We start from the raw sequence: 13206 nt of genomic DNA on the forward strand, positions 1-13206 counted from the left end.
ACTCATAATAATTTGGTTTTGTAAAAAGTAGATACTGTTTAATAAACCTGGGGCTTCTTTGAGAAGGTAATACAAGCTGTTGGCAGTGGTCACACTGTACACTTAGCTTACCTTGATTTGAGCAAGGCATTCCATGCATCCCCATGCTACCATAGTTAACAAACTAAACTTGTTACGAATAGACCGCTTTGTTGTGATATGCATACCTGGCTAAAGCACAGTACTCCTGTGGTGTAGATGATGGGCAGGGTCAAAGAATATATGGAAGTTACCACTGGTGTCCTGCAGGGCCCAGTGCTGGGATTGCTTTTGTTTGGTATTTACTGCTGTGCCCTACAAACTAAAAAACAAGATCTATGGCTAATCAAGTGTGTCGAGGCTTGCAAACTAGTAGTCATTGTCAAGTCCCTGTCTGACAGAGAAGCCCTCCTTCATGAACTTATACAAATGAATGTTTGGTGTATTGAAAATGAACTTGAATAAAGTATAAACAGTGCAACATTTTTGCTTTTGGCTGAAAAAAATATTCTCCAGCATTATAGCATTAACCTGGGAACATGCGTTGACATGTAGTTAAAGGCCTGGGAATCTGAGTTGATAATTCACTCTCCTTGCATTACCAAGGCAATATTGTCCAGATTAGAAAAATTTATTGTCTCCTAGTATTCAGCACTGATCAGACCAATTATAGAATGTAGTGCTCCCTTTCTGATGTACATCACCTGAAATGTCAAACAGTTGGAAAGACCACAGATATTCCTAACAAAGAAGATCAAAGGCATAAAATGCCTAAGCTATCGGAAAAGACTAGAAGGGCTATTTTTTGTTGCTGTCTTACATGCTTCATAGAGAAGACTTTCCATCCAAGCAAACAGGAATACTGCAGTTCAGGATCTTTTGTACCTTCAGAAATCAAACAGTCTCACAAATACCATAACCATAACATGAGATCTAAACCTGCTACAGCAGGTAAGTAAAACTGATTCATTACTAAGTGTCTCCCTGACCTCCGACATAGACTCCCATCCAGACAAATCAGTATGATGCACTATTTTCCTTTAATATGACCTAGATGATTGGATGGGTGTTCATGAATTCACCCCAAACGTGGCAACATATTCCTCTTTGAGAAGGGAGGCATTGACTAGGGTGGGAACAGGCAAGACATAATGGTCTCAAACCTCAGGAGCCTTGAACTTTCTCTGATTACTATAGTATCCCAAGTTGTGGTCATGTGGAGAACACTGGCTGCATAATGGGAACTTTGTACGACAATCTCTGGATGCTACCAAGAGCAATATATTGTATTCGGGTCCACAAAAATTAACTTTCAAGTCAGTCACTGGCTCTTTGTGGAGTTCTGATATTTGTATCTGAAAATATTGTTGTATTATATGTTTAAATCATTCAAGCCTATATCACCTTATTACACAACATCCATAGCTCCTTATGGCATCCAGATCTTTTTAGAGACTGGCTTCTTTAAGTGACTTACCAACTAATAATAGGCAGTATTACAAAAGGATGCAAAGAATACATCTGAAGGCACAACATGGCAGACCATCTAAAATGAAAAATATTTTTAATAAAACAGACACAGGTTAGCACTCTCACACTCAAAGTGCTTCATCACTTTGAGTGTGAAAGCGCTAGCCTGTGTCTGTTTTATTAAACACATTTTTAATTTTAGACGGTATGCCATGTTGTGTGTTGTGTCTTTAGACTTCCACAGTGGTGCAGTGGTAGCATTGTTGCCTCACAGCAAGAGGTTCTCCCGTTTGATTCTTGGCTGGAGTGCGGGGAGTGCCTTCTGTGTGGAGTCTGCATGTCCTCCCCATGGTTGGGTGGGCGGTCGAAAGACATGCGTAAATGAGCATGCCTTCGTTGAAGGTTGCATGTCGAGCTGGCACCTCGGTGTTCATGAAAATCTACTGCCAATCATTAGCGGACTGGAGTTCCGCTGTGGCGACCCCTAACCGGGAAAAGCCAAAAGACAACAACATGCCATGTTGTGTCTTTGTTTGGATATTTTGCATTATTTTCTTGTTTTACACCTGGCACATTTCCAAGGGATTCCTCTTCATTTATTAAGTATTACAAAAGGAAATGAGTTATTAACGAAATGAGTCTAAGATTATTAATCTAGGATGCCCTGTGGTAGAGAAATGAATCACTGTTTGCTACTTATTATTTATATTTTCATAACTGAGATATATACATACTGTTGAGTGGTACGCTGCGAAATTCCATGGTGAGAGACAGGAAAACTCATTGTCAATGTCCATTTATATCACACTATATGGGAGATATTATCGTTTGCTTTTTGTTAGTAATAATGAAAAGAAGGACTGTTTCATTATCTACTTAATTTGTTAAACACCAAGTGACTTGCAAACTATTACATGGCATCAAGGGAAAACTTAGATGCTGCAGGAAAAAAATGTCTTTGATGTTTGCAATGTAACTTGCACATATTGAAAGAGATTTGGTGTTTTTTTTTATTGGTAATTATACAACTAAGCATATATTTTCATATTTCTATAAATATCTCAATAAAGGTGCACTCAGAGAGGAATTCCTTACTGTCATGAGAAAGAATATGTCTCTCTAGCAAAATATTCTTAAAATATATGCATAGATTGTGCATTTTCCAAAATATGAAAATATGTAAATGTTTAGCAAGGTTTAATTCTGTGTGTGTGGACATTATAATATATTATAGTACTTATGGAAAGACTATGAATGTACCGACTATCACCATTGTAAAGAATACTTCTTATTGGTACATCTGTGTTTGTGCAGTTTTAATAGCCTTTGTTGTTCACAAATATTTATATTTGTTTATTTTATGTCTTTTTTGTTGATTTTATTCAGAAAATGCTCTGGAATGCAAGGATGTCTGCAGGCTGCCCAGGATGTGATATTCCATATCACATAGGTGTTAACGAGTTAGCAAAATAAACCATTGAACATTTTCTGTGAGCCTTCGCTCATACGGTGAAACAATATTTGCTGGCACAAATTAACTGTAACCATGTACTTGATGTCAGACTTCCCCCACACTATTTTGGTCATGAATCTCATTAACCAGTCCTGTAAATTGATTACACACCATTTTGTCATTCCTTTGACTTCTCAGTGGAACATGTCAGACTAGATTAACTGCTAGTGAAAACATCATCATTATTATCAAGTCAGTCTTACCCACCAGGGTTCCAACTGTCTGTCTGACTATTAGGCATCTCTGTTCTGTCATCCAGGTTTTTGTCCATAGTCCTCTTACTTCTTAAGAGGTGGACATATTTTCAGTTCTAGGTAGAAGGCTTCCCATCCTCCTCACTAGACTCCAGTAGTAAAAATGCCACCAGCTTATGTCATGCATTAGCATCCTTAACATCTTGACAAACTAATGAAAAATCCCTAGTACAGTAGCTAACAAACCTCCCATTCTTTCTAATACTAACATGCTTTCATTCACAAATATGGTAAACTGACCACCTTTAACCCCATGCTTGCCAAAAAGTCACATTCTTTCTTTGCTAATATCACCATAAACAAAATGAAAAAGATGTGTGATAAAGGGCGCCCCTGTCTTGTGCCTCTTTTCATTGTTACTATTTGGACACACCTCCATATTTCTCTATAGATCTCTCATCCCTGTAATAAAATATGGTCCTACCCCCTGCTCCTTCCATATCTCTAAAACAAGTAGTTGTTTTGAGGGAATCAGAAGATTTTCTTACAGCACCATACCACTGTTGTTTCTTTTCTGAATAATCCATAATTCATACTGAAATGATTTAGTTGCTAGGAAATGTCTTTTAACACATTCTGCTTGTCCTTATTTACTAGTCTCCTTATTGCATCCTTGAGCATCAGCACTTATACCCATGCAAAAATGTTAATAACTCAGACTTTTTTCATATCCTCAGTGCCCCCCCCCCCTTACAGTTTGGTATTACAACTGCTGATAGTCACAATTAATTCTGGGTGCTAGCCCCCTAAACCTTCATTGAATCCGAGACCTCTGCACCACCATAACATGCTGAAATAGCCTCTTTAACTTCCACCTTAAATTATATCTCATCAAATTAGTTTGTGAACTAATCAGGCCCTTTTACTCCTCCAGGTGATGAGTAGCTGCACCAGCTTCTCGGATGCTTACTTCCTTTTCCAGTTTGTGACTATGTCCACTACCAAGCATCCTACTGTTCCACCCCCATGATCTTTCTGCCATCCTGCCCAACTCCTCCCTGTCCTAAAACAGTTCCAAACCACACCCTCTACGTGCCTTGCAATATCATTTGACTGATATTCCCTCTCTTTCCATGTTCCTTACCACCTCTTTTATCCCATCTATTATTCCTCTTCTTCAATCTCTAGGCCATTGCACACCTGACACCCTGTTCCTCATAAGTCTTAGGCGTTTCTGTATCAGACCATTTAGTCTTTGATACCACTATCTCTATCTGCCACTCTTCACCATCTTCTCATAAGCAGCTGCTCATATACATTCCTTTAACTCACAACAGGCAACCTCAGTCTAATCTTACACTGCTTTTTTACCTTCATGTCACACCTCAGTGTACAGCTTACTTCCTGCATCTCCCCTTCACTACTTGTTTTTACTACATCCTCAATGTGCTCCATGAACACTCCACTTCCTCTTCTCTTTATTTTTACATTCTTTGTTATGACTTTCAAACAGTGGAGATCCCCCACAGTCACTAACAACATGAAGATAGTCACAAATTCCTCTTTCCTTAGTTGTTATTTAAACACATATTTTTGTCTCTCCCTGACCATCATAAATAATCTACTTACTTGTCTCTTTCCATAGCTGGAAAACAGAAATTATTTTTGCTCACTGCTCCTTACCATCACATATCTTACGGTACCAACTTATAAATACTGTGCACAGGGCCGGCCTTAGCTGAAATGGTGCCCTAGGCGAAGTAGTACTCTAGCGCCCCTTAAGCCCCACCCATGCCATACTCATGATACACTCCTGTTTGAGCCACACCCACAGCTATGTCACTCCCCATAAAAGCCACTTCAGTTATATCCTTCAATTTTTTTTAAATGCATGAAAATCAGTTTCTACTGTAATGGATTTTGCATTACCAAGTATTTTCCGAAAGTTACGAAGTCCAAAATTAATACCAGAGTTCATCTGACAAGTAATAAGATCAAAAATCAGAACCAGCTGAAGCACACCCACACACATACACACACACACACACACACACACACACACACACACACACACACACACACGCACACACACGCACGCACACGCACGCACGCACACGCACACACACACACGCACACACGCACACGCACACGCACACCCACACACATGCACACACACACACACACACACACTTTACTTTATGACATAATGCAGTCCCAGCAGGTGCCCAAAGCTGTGCCCTCAGCTGGCAGGTACCACTACCCAGGCATATTTCCTGTGGTCTCCAGTCCCTTTCTTCTTCCCTGCTGATCAGCTCCACACATTCATGTACTGCTTTCACATCTGTAGTGTTGCTGCACTTTCACATCTGTAGTGTTGCTGCACTTTCACATCTGTAGTGTTGCTGCACTTTCACATCTGTAGCATTGCTGCTGTGATTTTTATTAACAATGTAATTAAGACATACTGCAAATCAGTCACTAAATCTCTCTGCTCCTGCTCTGGAAATGTTTTCTCCACTATATCATTCTGTAAAACCAGAACCTGGTTTGCCCTTCACTAACATTCACTTTAATGTATCATCATCCAAAGTATCTCCACTTAAAAGTGGTTATGACTTCATCTCTCACTTCGCTCTCGATGGTCTCTGCATGCGCTATCACAACCATTTACCTAGGCTCTGCCATCATGGATTTACCCCCATCAATGTTCCAGGACAGAAGCCATCCCTCCACCCACAGCACTTCCACCTGAAAATAGTTGTGGACCTTTCCCCGGTGCTGTTGAGAAATTTTACCCAAGGTATCCCCAAAACAATAGGCCACAGGCCCCAGTGGGACTACCCAGGTCAACAAACCATACATGCGTACATACCACACACATAGTTAGCTTTATATATATATATATATATATATATATATATATCACATTCTTGAAACCCATAATTCTGAGACCATAATAGCAAAAAATAATCACTGAAGGCCACTATGTCTAAAAATCTTGAATACTGAGCCCCCCCTACCAGTGTAAACCCAGAAACAAGTGCTAACATGGTCCTGCATGGGAGAAGTCCAGTAGTCAAAATATTGTAGTCTTCAGTGTTTTGGTCTTTTGATGTTGCTGTGGAGTGAACCATCTACTTGGCTCCTTGTAATGCCATTCTTCTTCTGTTTCATGATTCACCTGAGTGAGCACTGATGAAACAGGCTGGAACCTCCTCTGGTTCAGAAAGTTTTTTTTTTTTTTTTTTTTTTTTAATAATTGTTAATTTTTTCCTATGTCATTACGTTAATTTCCCTGGCTACAGCCTTTCATGTTTGTAAACACGGCTTCACTGCTAACAGCTGAAACAGTCATCAAAAATATAAAGGCATTGCAAATTATTTCTGCATGCATGACAGCTGTGAGAATATAATCTTTTCAGTTGTTTTTGCTTTGCTTTAAAAGGAGCTTTATCATCCCGTTATTTGTATAAGTATGGAGACTTTAGATTAATAACATGCGCTTACTGTTAATAATGGGTGCATAATTTCCATTGTATGTTCGCAGTGCTTTGGCACATGTTAATAGCCCTTCGTTGTACAAAGATCCGAACAACCCCGATCTTTTAGTTGAAGTGCAGTATTTTGTCCATGTTTGAGCTCCCCCTCCTCCCCAAAAAAAGGAACTTGACAGTTGTAATGAGTCCACCCAAGTTGGCAAATAAAAATGTTTTACCCCAGAAGACCTCTCCAGCTGGTGCTAGAAGTATGCTGGTTAACACGTTTTGACTAGGCTGAAGTGCAGAAATTCTTTTTAGTAGAGATTGTTTATTTAAAGAGAGGAATCCAAGTACTCTAGAAAAGTTTGTATGACTCCTACTGTAAGAAACACCAAGTGGGTAATTAACCAGAAGGTTCTCAAGTAGCAAAGACCCTGCCTCCAGAAAATAACTTGACCACTGGCAGGCAGGATAATCCCAGTTTTATTAGGTGTGCATGTTAAACACAGCGTATCTCAACCCTTTTCAGCAAAGTTAACTTAACAAGATAGGTAAGAGCCGCAGACGTGCACCTCTGAAAAGTTATTTTCTTACTAACATTTTGCCTACATCAAGAAATCAATAATTTTATCTGTCCAGATGCATAGGTAGAAGCAATAACGTGGCCAATGTACATTTACGGTGTTGCCAGTGGTTCACATTCTAACTGCTCACAAAAGCAACTAACAAGGAGAGCCAGATAGGGTTTGAACGGGGCATTTGGCAGAGAATTTCAAAACTAATTGCACTGAGCTAAGATATGGCAGAAAACGAGTCTCTCAAATCAGCACACATGTACGCTGCTCCATTCTTTAATTTAATCGTCTGCCAGACTAAGTTGTAAAGTTAAAGAACTATTAATAAAAAAAAAATCTGTATTAATTTCAGACGCCGAGAACAGCACAAACCCAGACTGGATAACAAAAAAACCCATTTAAATAAACAAATGACTAAAATTGCGCCCTTTATGTGATCGGATTATACGGCGCCCTAGGCGGTTGCCTAGTTCGCCTATGCCTAAGGCCGGCCATGACTGTGCATCAAATGATACCCTATATTCTGTATGAAACTCATTGCAGTTCACACATCTTTCCGCTCCAGTTTCCTTTCACATCAAAACCCAAACTTCCCAAAATGACTAACTCCACCACTCCATGCCCATTTTCTCTTGGTATTATTATATTTTCTCCACCAAAACCCTCACCAGACTGTTTTGGACCAGCTTGCCATCCTTACACTTTCTTCTTTGTTTTAACCTCCTGTGCCATCATGACATGCCCTCTCCCTGCCTTTTTAAGCTTGCTCAACACACTCTCTTTTATGACTGGAAAATTTGATCCTCCACATTCTGCGTTGTAAAACTCTTCTCTGTAAGCCCCATTCATTCTTATATATAATGTCCTCACTCCCCAGAGAACCTAGGTTTAAGTGTACTGTAATCCAAAAAAGCCCAGCACCTTCCAGTCTGGGCAACTAAGTACTTCTTATACTTTTCATTTGGTACAAAATTGATAACAGCCAACCCTGATACCCATCTCCAGTAGAATGTTCATAAGCTGAGCACTCATCCCTTAACTAATATAGAGTCATTCCTCTCAGTAGGCATTCTCCTTTCATTGTCTTTGTAATCAGCAGAAAAGAAGAGGAAACTTAGAATCTGTGTTACTTTGACCCTAGCATGTGACCCATTTATGGCCACCCTTTCCACTTCACAATGAACATGTCTTTGATCTGAGGTATAGTTGTTACTTCCCCTTATATAATTGAATCCATCCAAGCCCTTTTCTATGGCCATTCATACAGCACACACTCTCTTTACCTATTACCATCCATACGCACTCTTTAACCCACAGCCACTGCATTGCCGTGGTCCTTCCTTCACTCACATTAGTTCTGTGTCTCTGTCTCTCCCTTACAAATTGCAGTGAACTCCTAGAGTGATCCTACTGACAGCCACTGCTGTTCACATAGGGGAAATGGAGGTAGGTTGCCAGGTCTTTCAATATCACACATTCGTGCACTCACACCTGTGGAAAATTCACAGTCCTCAATCCACCTACTGCATGTTTTTGGAATGTGAAAAGTTGAGCATCCAGAGAAAGCCTGCACAAACACAGGGTGGACATGTAGACTTTTCACAGATGGCACCCCATTCATGAACTGAAGAGAACCTCTTGCTGCAACATTACCCATTTGTACCAGTGTGCCACCCATTAATTACATACTGTCAGAATGCTGACATCCCATCAGTCCTGTCAAAAAAAAAAAAAAAATACCACAAACATTGTTCTCATTCAGGTTTCCCTATATCAGGCAGTAGCTCCTCTCATGCACACTTTCTATTTTATTAAATTATCAATTCTGTCTTTCTCTTTATCTTTATAATAATAATGATTGTGGTCACCTTCCTGTAAATCTCCAAAGCTATCCAAAGTCTCCTTCTGTCCTCCAGAGTCTTCTCACCATCTCTATTACAGTTGACTCCCTCCATTGAGGGTAGGTGTGCTTGGGCAACTCAAGATCCAGACCATCGTTTCTGTGTAGATGCATGACAGCCGTGACCATTGAAAGTCCTTCAACATTTTCAACCACCACATGCTATACATAAATCAGGTTCATCCAAAGGCCTTGAACACTCTATACTATTTGAGGCAAAGCTTTCAAGTACTGGATACCTACTGGAATAACCTGCATTTGTCCTGTATAACAGATGTAGAGATACAGGGTATATTAAATATATTCAGAACCTCCAGTTGGAGCCACTTCCACATGAATTCCACAAAAGTGTACCTTCCCCTGTAGGAAACAGAAATAAAGTTATCTTTCTAACTAACCTTTTAGTCTTGTGAACTTAAGCCCTTCAGTACAGCTGCTTTCTAGAATCTATATATTAGCTCATAGCTAACCATGTTTTATACAAGAGGTGTCTGGGTCTTTTATTTCATGACTTCCTTTGTACTCTGTGATCTCTGTGGTTAAACTTAATTATTGTGGTTTCCCTGCCTTTTCACTGAATACCTTTTCACTGAATAGTTTCTCCAGAAAAGCAAGTCAGTCATGTGGTACATCAATTCTCAAGGAGCATTCTATTTGTATCCTGTGCTTATGGGTTATCTATACATTTTTTTTAGAGTATTTCTATAAGTTAACTAGATCTCATGGCATTCCACATCACATTTTATAGTAGCTCCTTCTTTTAAATGTATTTCTTGATAGACTTCATGTGCATCTTACAGGTCCGCCACATATGTTATAGTCCCCTGAAACATGAACAGCAGATGCTGTGCATCTTACAGGTCCGCCACATATGTTATAGTCCCCTGAAACATGAACAGCAGTGCATAAAGTTACTCTGCAGGTTTTAACACAGCTTTCATTGCAGACAGACAGACCTATCCATGGACATTGTGGCTGAATTTTCTGGTGGTTATTCACTTCCTCTCTAACTACATCATTGCAAATGAAATTTTAACAATATTTTAGATAGCAGAGCTGTGTGATTAAGCAACCATCCTGGACACAGGTGCAACAGCATTTTATAACCCTCCAATGTTTTCAAAGATTCAATGTTATTAGTGTGCGTTAAAGCAAAAGGTACTTAGGTGAGGCATGTACTCCCCGGAATAGCAGAAACTATTCCATTCACTGATACAGCTCTCTTCCCTTTATTTCTGTGAAAGGAATCTTAGCCCTTGCATTAATGAACATATGCGTAAGGTTTTAACCTACAAGAATCTGGTTTGCTTTGCCCTTGTGCATTTACTGAAACACTTAAGCTATTTAGGAAAATGGAATAGATGGTGAAGCCCAGGAAGATATAATATGTATATGATAACCATAATATTTGATGTTCATTGACAGCTTCTTGTTTGCACTTTACTGCCAGTAAGACTGATCCTGAGATCCTAGTACCAGTTTACTATGTTTGTTTAGGGGCTGAGAAGACAAATCGTGTTACATGCTAAAACCAGTCCAGTGAAGATGGTATAAAGAAACCATTCATTGAGTGAATTGAGTGGGAGTAGAGACTGGCACATATTCCTGAGTTATGGCAACTTGAGGATAGGAATATATAAAAAGTGGTGCATTTGATAAGACGCACTACACTGAGGTTGTGGAGAGCTCATCGATGAAATCTTTTTTTAGAGTCCATTCTATGAGTCAAGCTCAGTCAGCACATGATTGAAAAGTTTGGAGTCAGAATATGGTACTATATCCACTAAAGACCTTGTTTTTTCTAGTCTTTCTTTGCAAACATATGGATTCCACTGCCCCCACCCCACAAAAAAAGAACAAAACACAATATACTGCGTAGTTTATGAATGAAAAAATGCTGAGGCAACTGGGAAAGTAAATACTATTGAGGTAAATGACCAGAGAATATTCAATATTGATTTGCTTAAAGCCCACCTCAGTTATAACTAGACTAAAAAGTATGGTTTCTTTAAGGTACTAGCATTTCAGGCATCATTATACTTAACTAAAATATTTCCCAACTCTTTGGCTGACCAGGGCAAAGCCCTGATGATGACCCCGATGACTCCAAGTCAACAGACAGACTGGCACTGGAAAACTCAGATGGAGGAGGATGGTAGTGAACAGCTGGTGCCAGCTTGCCCATCCTGGAGAACGGAGCAATAATTCTACTGTGCAAGCCTTCGGCCAGGACCAGGGATTTGTGCTTGGTGATCCAATCCCAAGCTGATGGTAGACCTTGTAGTTTGTAAGTGTAAGTATGCTCACACAAGGGAGAAAGGAAAGAAAATTGAATGATAATGCTATGTTTTGTTTTACTACAGAATTGTTTGTAAAATGTAGATTAGTGATTTGGGACAACTTGGCAAAAAACTAGAAGCTTTGAATCCAGAAATTCATTTTATTATTGCAGAGGAATTCCAGTATTTTATTTCAGAAATATTTGTAAAAGTTGTAACAGTAAGATGATTAAACCTGGTCATAATTCTGATAATCCAAAGGAAATGTTGAAAGCTAATATAGAGTTAATGCATTTGGGTTCAATATTGTGTGGAGTACATTACATAATTATAGGTTCATAGGTGTGCACTAGGCTAATGGCCCTGGAGCGTTTACAAGCCTAGCCCATAGGATTACCCTGGCATTGTGCCACCCAAAGCCCCTGTTAAGTAGAGCCACTGCAGTGATCCCCGGGGTGAATTTTCTATTTCCAATCTACTCATCAAGATTTCTCTTGAAGAGCGCCAGTGAGGCACTCTGCTTGACATGTATGGGAAGTCTATTCCTTAGTATGGGCAGTCTCTGGGTTATGAACCTGTCCCTCCAGCTTGTTCTGTTGATTGTGGTAATGAGCTTGAGGTCTCTGGAGTGTGTATTGCGGAGGGATTTCTTTAGATATAGCATTTCTAACAGAGCTGGGTCAGACATGCCTTTGTAAGGCAAGCAGAGATCGCCAATAAGTAGGAGATATGAGACAGAGACTAGTTGGAGTTATTTGAGTCTGTCCATATAGGACAAGTGTTTAAGGCCTAAGATCATCTTTGTGAGGTATTTTTGCGGCCTCTTCAGTTGTTTTAGGTGTCTAGTGAGGTACATACCAAATAGGGCATTGTACTCAATGATTGGTCTAATGAGAGAAGAGTAGAGGGAGACAATGACCTCTTTCATCCTGGATGCAAAACCCTTAGTAATGAGATGTGCCACATGGAAGGAATTTCTGACCACAGAGGCAATGTGGTGGTCAAAAGAAAGGTTGCTATTGACTTGTGTTCCCAGATCTCTTATGACGCCTTCTGTGTTCAGTGGTCTACCATCGATGTTGTAATTCATGGGAATTGGATTTTTCCCAAAGGGAATGCCGAGCATAATACAGTCTTATTTGTATTCACTGTGCTGTTTCAAATCTTTACATATATTCATATAAATGCAGCAATTCTAACTACTTAATTCTTGACATAATTTTGGATTATATAAAGCAAGTATCCAGAATTGCTGCGTTTGAGTTTAATATTTAGTGCAGTGCATTACAGAAATATAGAGTGTACTACAATCTTATTAGGAAGCAATGTAATAATATCTGCAGCAGATCTACTTAAAACGGTGGTAACATTTTGATTTACATTTTTGCATAACTCCTAACACAGTAGACGGTAATGCAGTACAAAAAACATGGCACTTTAAAGTACAAATTATCTTAAATGTCAGGCTCTGCAATGCCATTCTTTCAAGAGTACAAGCCAGAAATATATGAAACTAATCTTGCAAGGAAAAAACTGCTTACACTTAAAATATTTTTGCATATGTACTTTTCAAATGAGTGTGGTTTAAGATCACAAGCTCCTTCTAAGGCAGTGGAGAATTTATATGTTTATACAACTGTTTTGGACAAATGTCATTGTGATAGATCACAGGAATATTTTGGATGTCAGATACAATCCTTTCTTTTGCAGTGAAACATAAAGTAATTTGTATGAGTGAGTGTGAGAGAGAAGAGTACATGCAGTAACATTTTACTTTT

At 39.3% G+C, this 13206-nt stretch overlaps 1 protein-coding gene across 3 annotated transcripts in view; it reads left to right on the forward strand.

Moving 5' to 3' along the window:
- The window catches only part of GULP1 (GULP PTB domain containing engulfment adaptor 1), a 4195041-nt gene that overhangs the window by 3739906 nt on the left and 441929 nt on the right, over window positions 1-13206 (forward strand). The window lies entirely within an intron of this gene.

Source organism: Protopterus annectens, chromosome 6.part0, assembly GCF_019279795.1.
Source record: "Protopterus annectens isolate FY-2018-M chromosome 6.part0, PAN1.0, whole genome shotgun sequence".
NCBI lineage: Eukaryota > Metazoa > Chordata > Ceratodontiformes > Protopteridae > Protopterus > Protopterus annectens.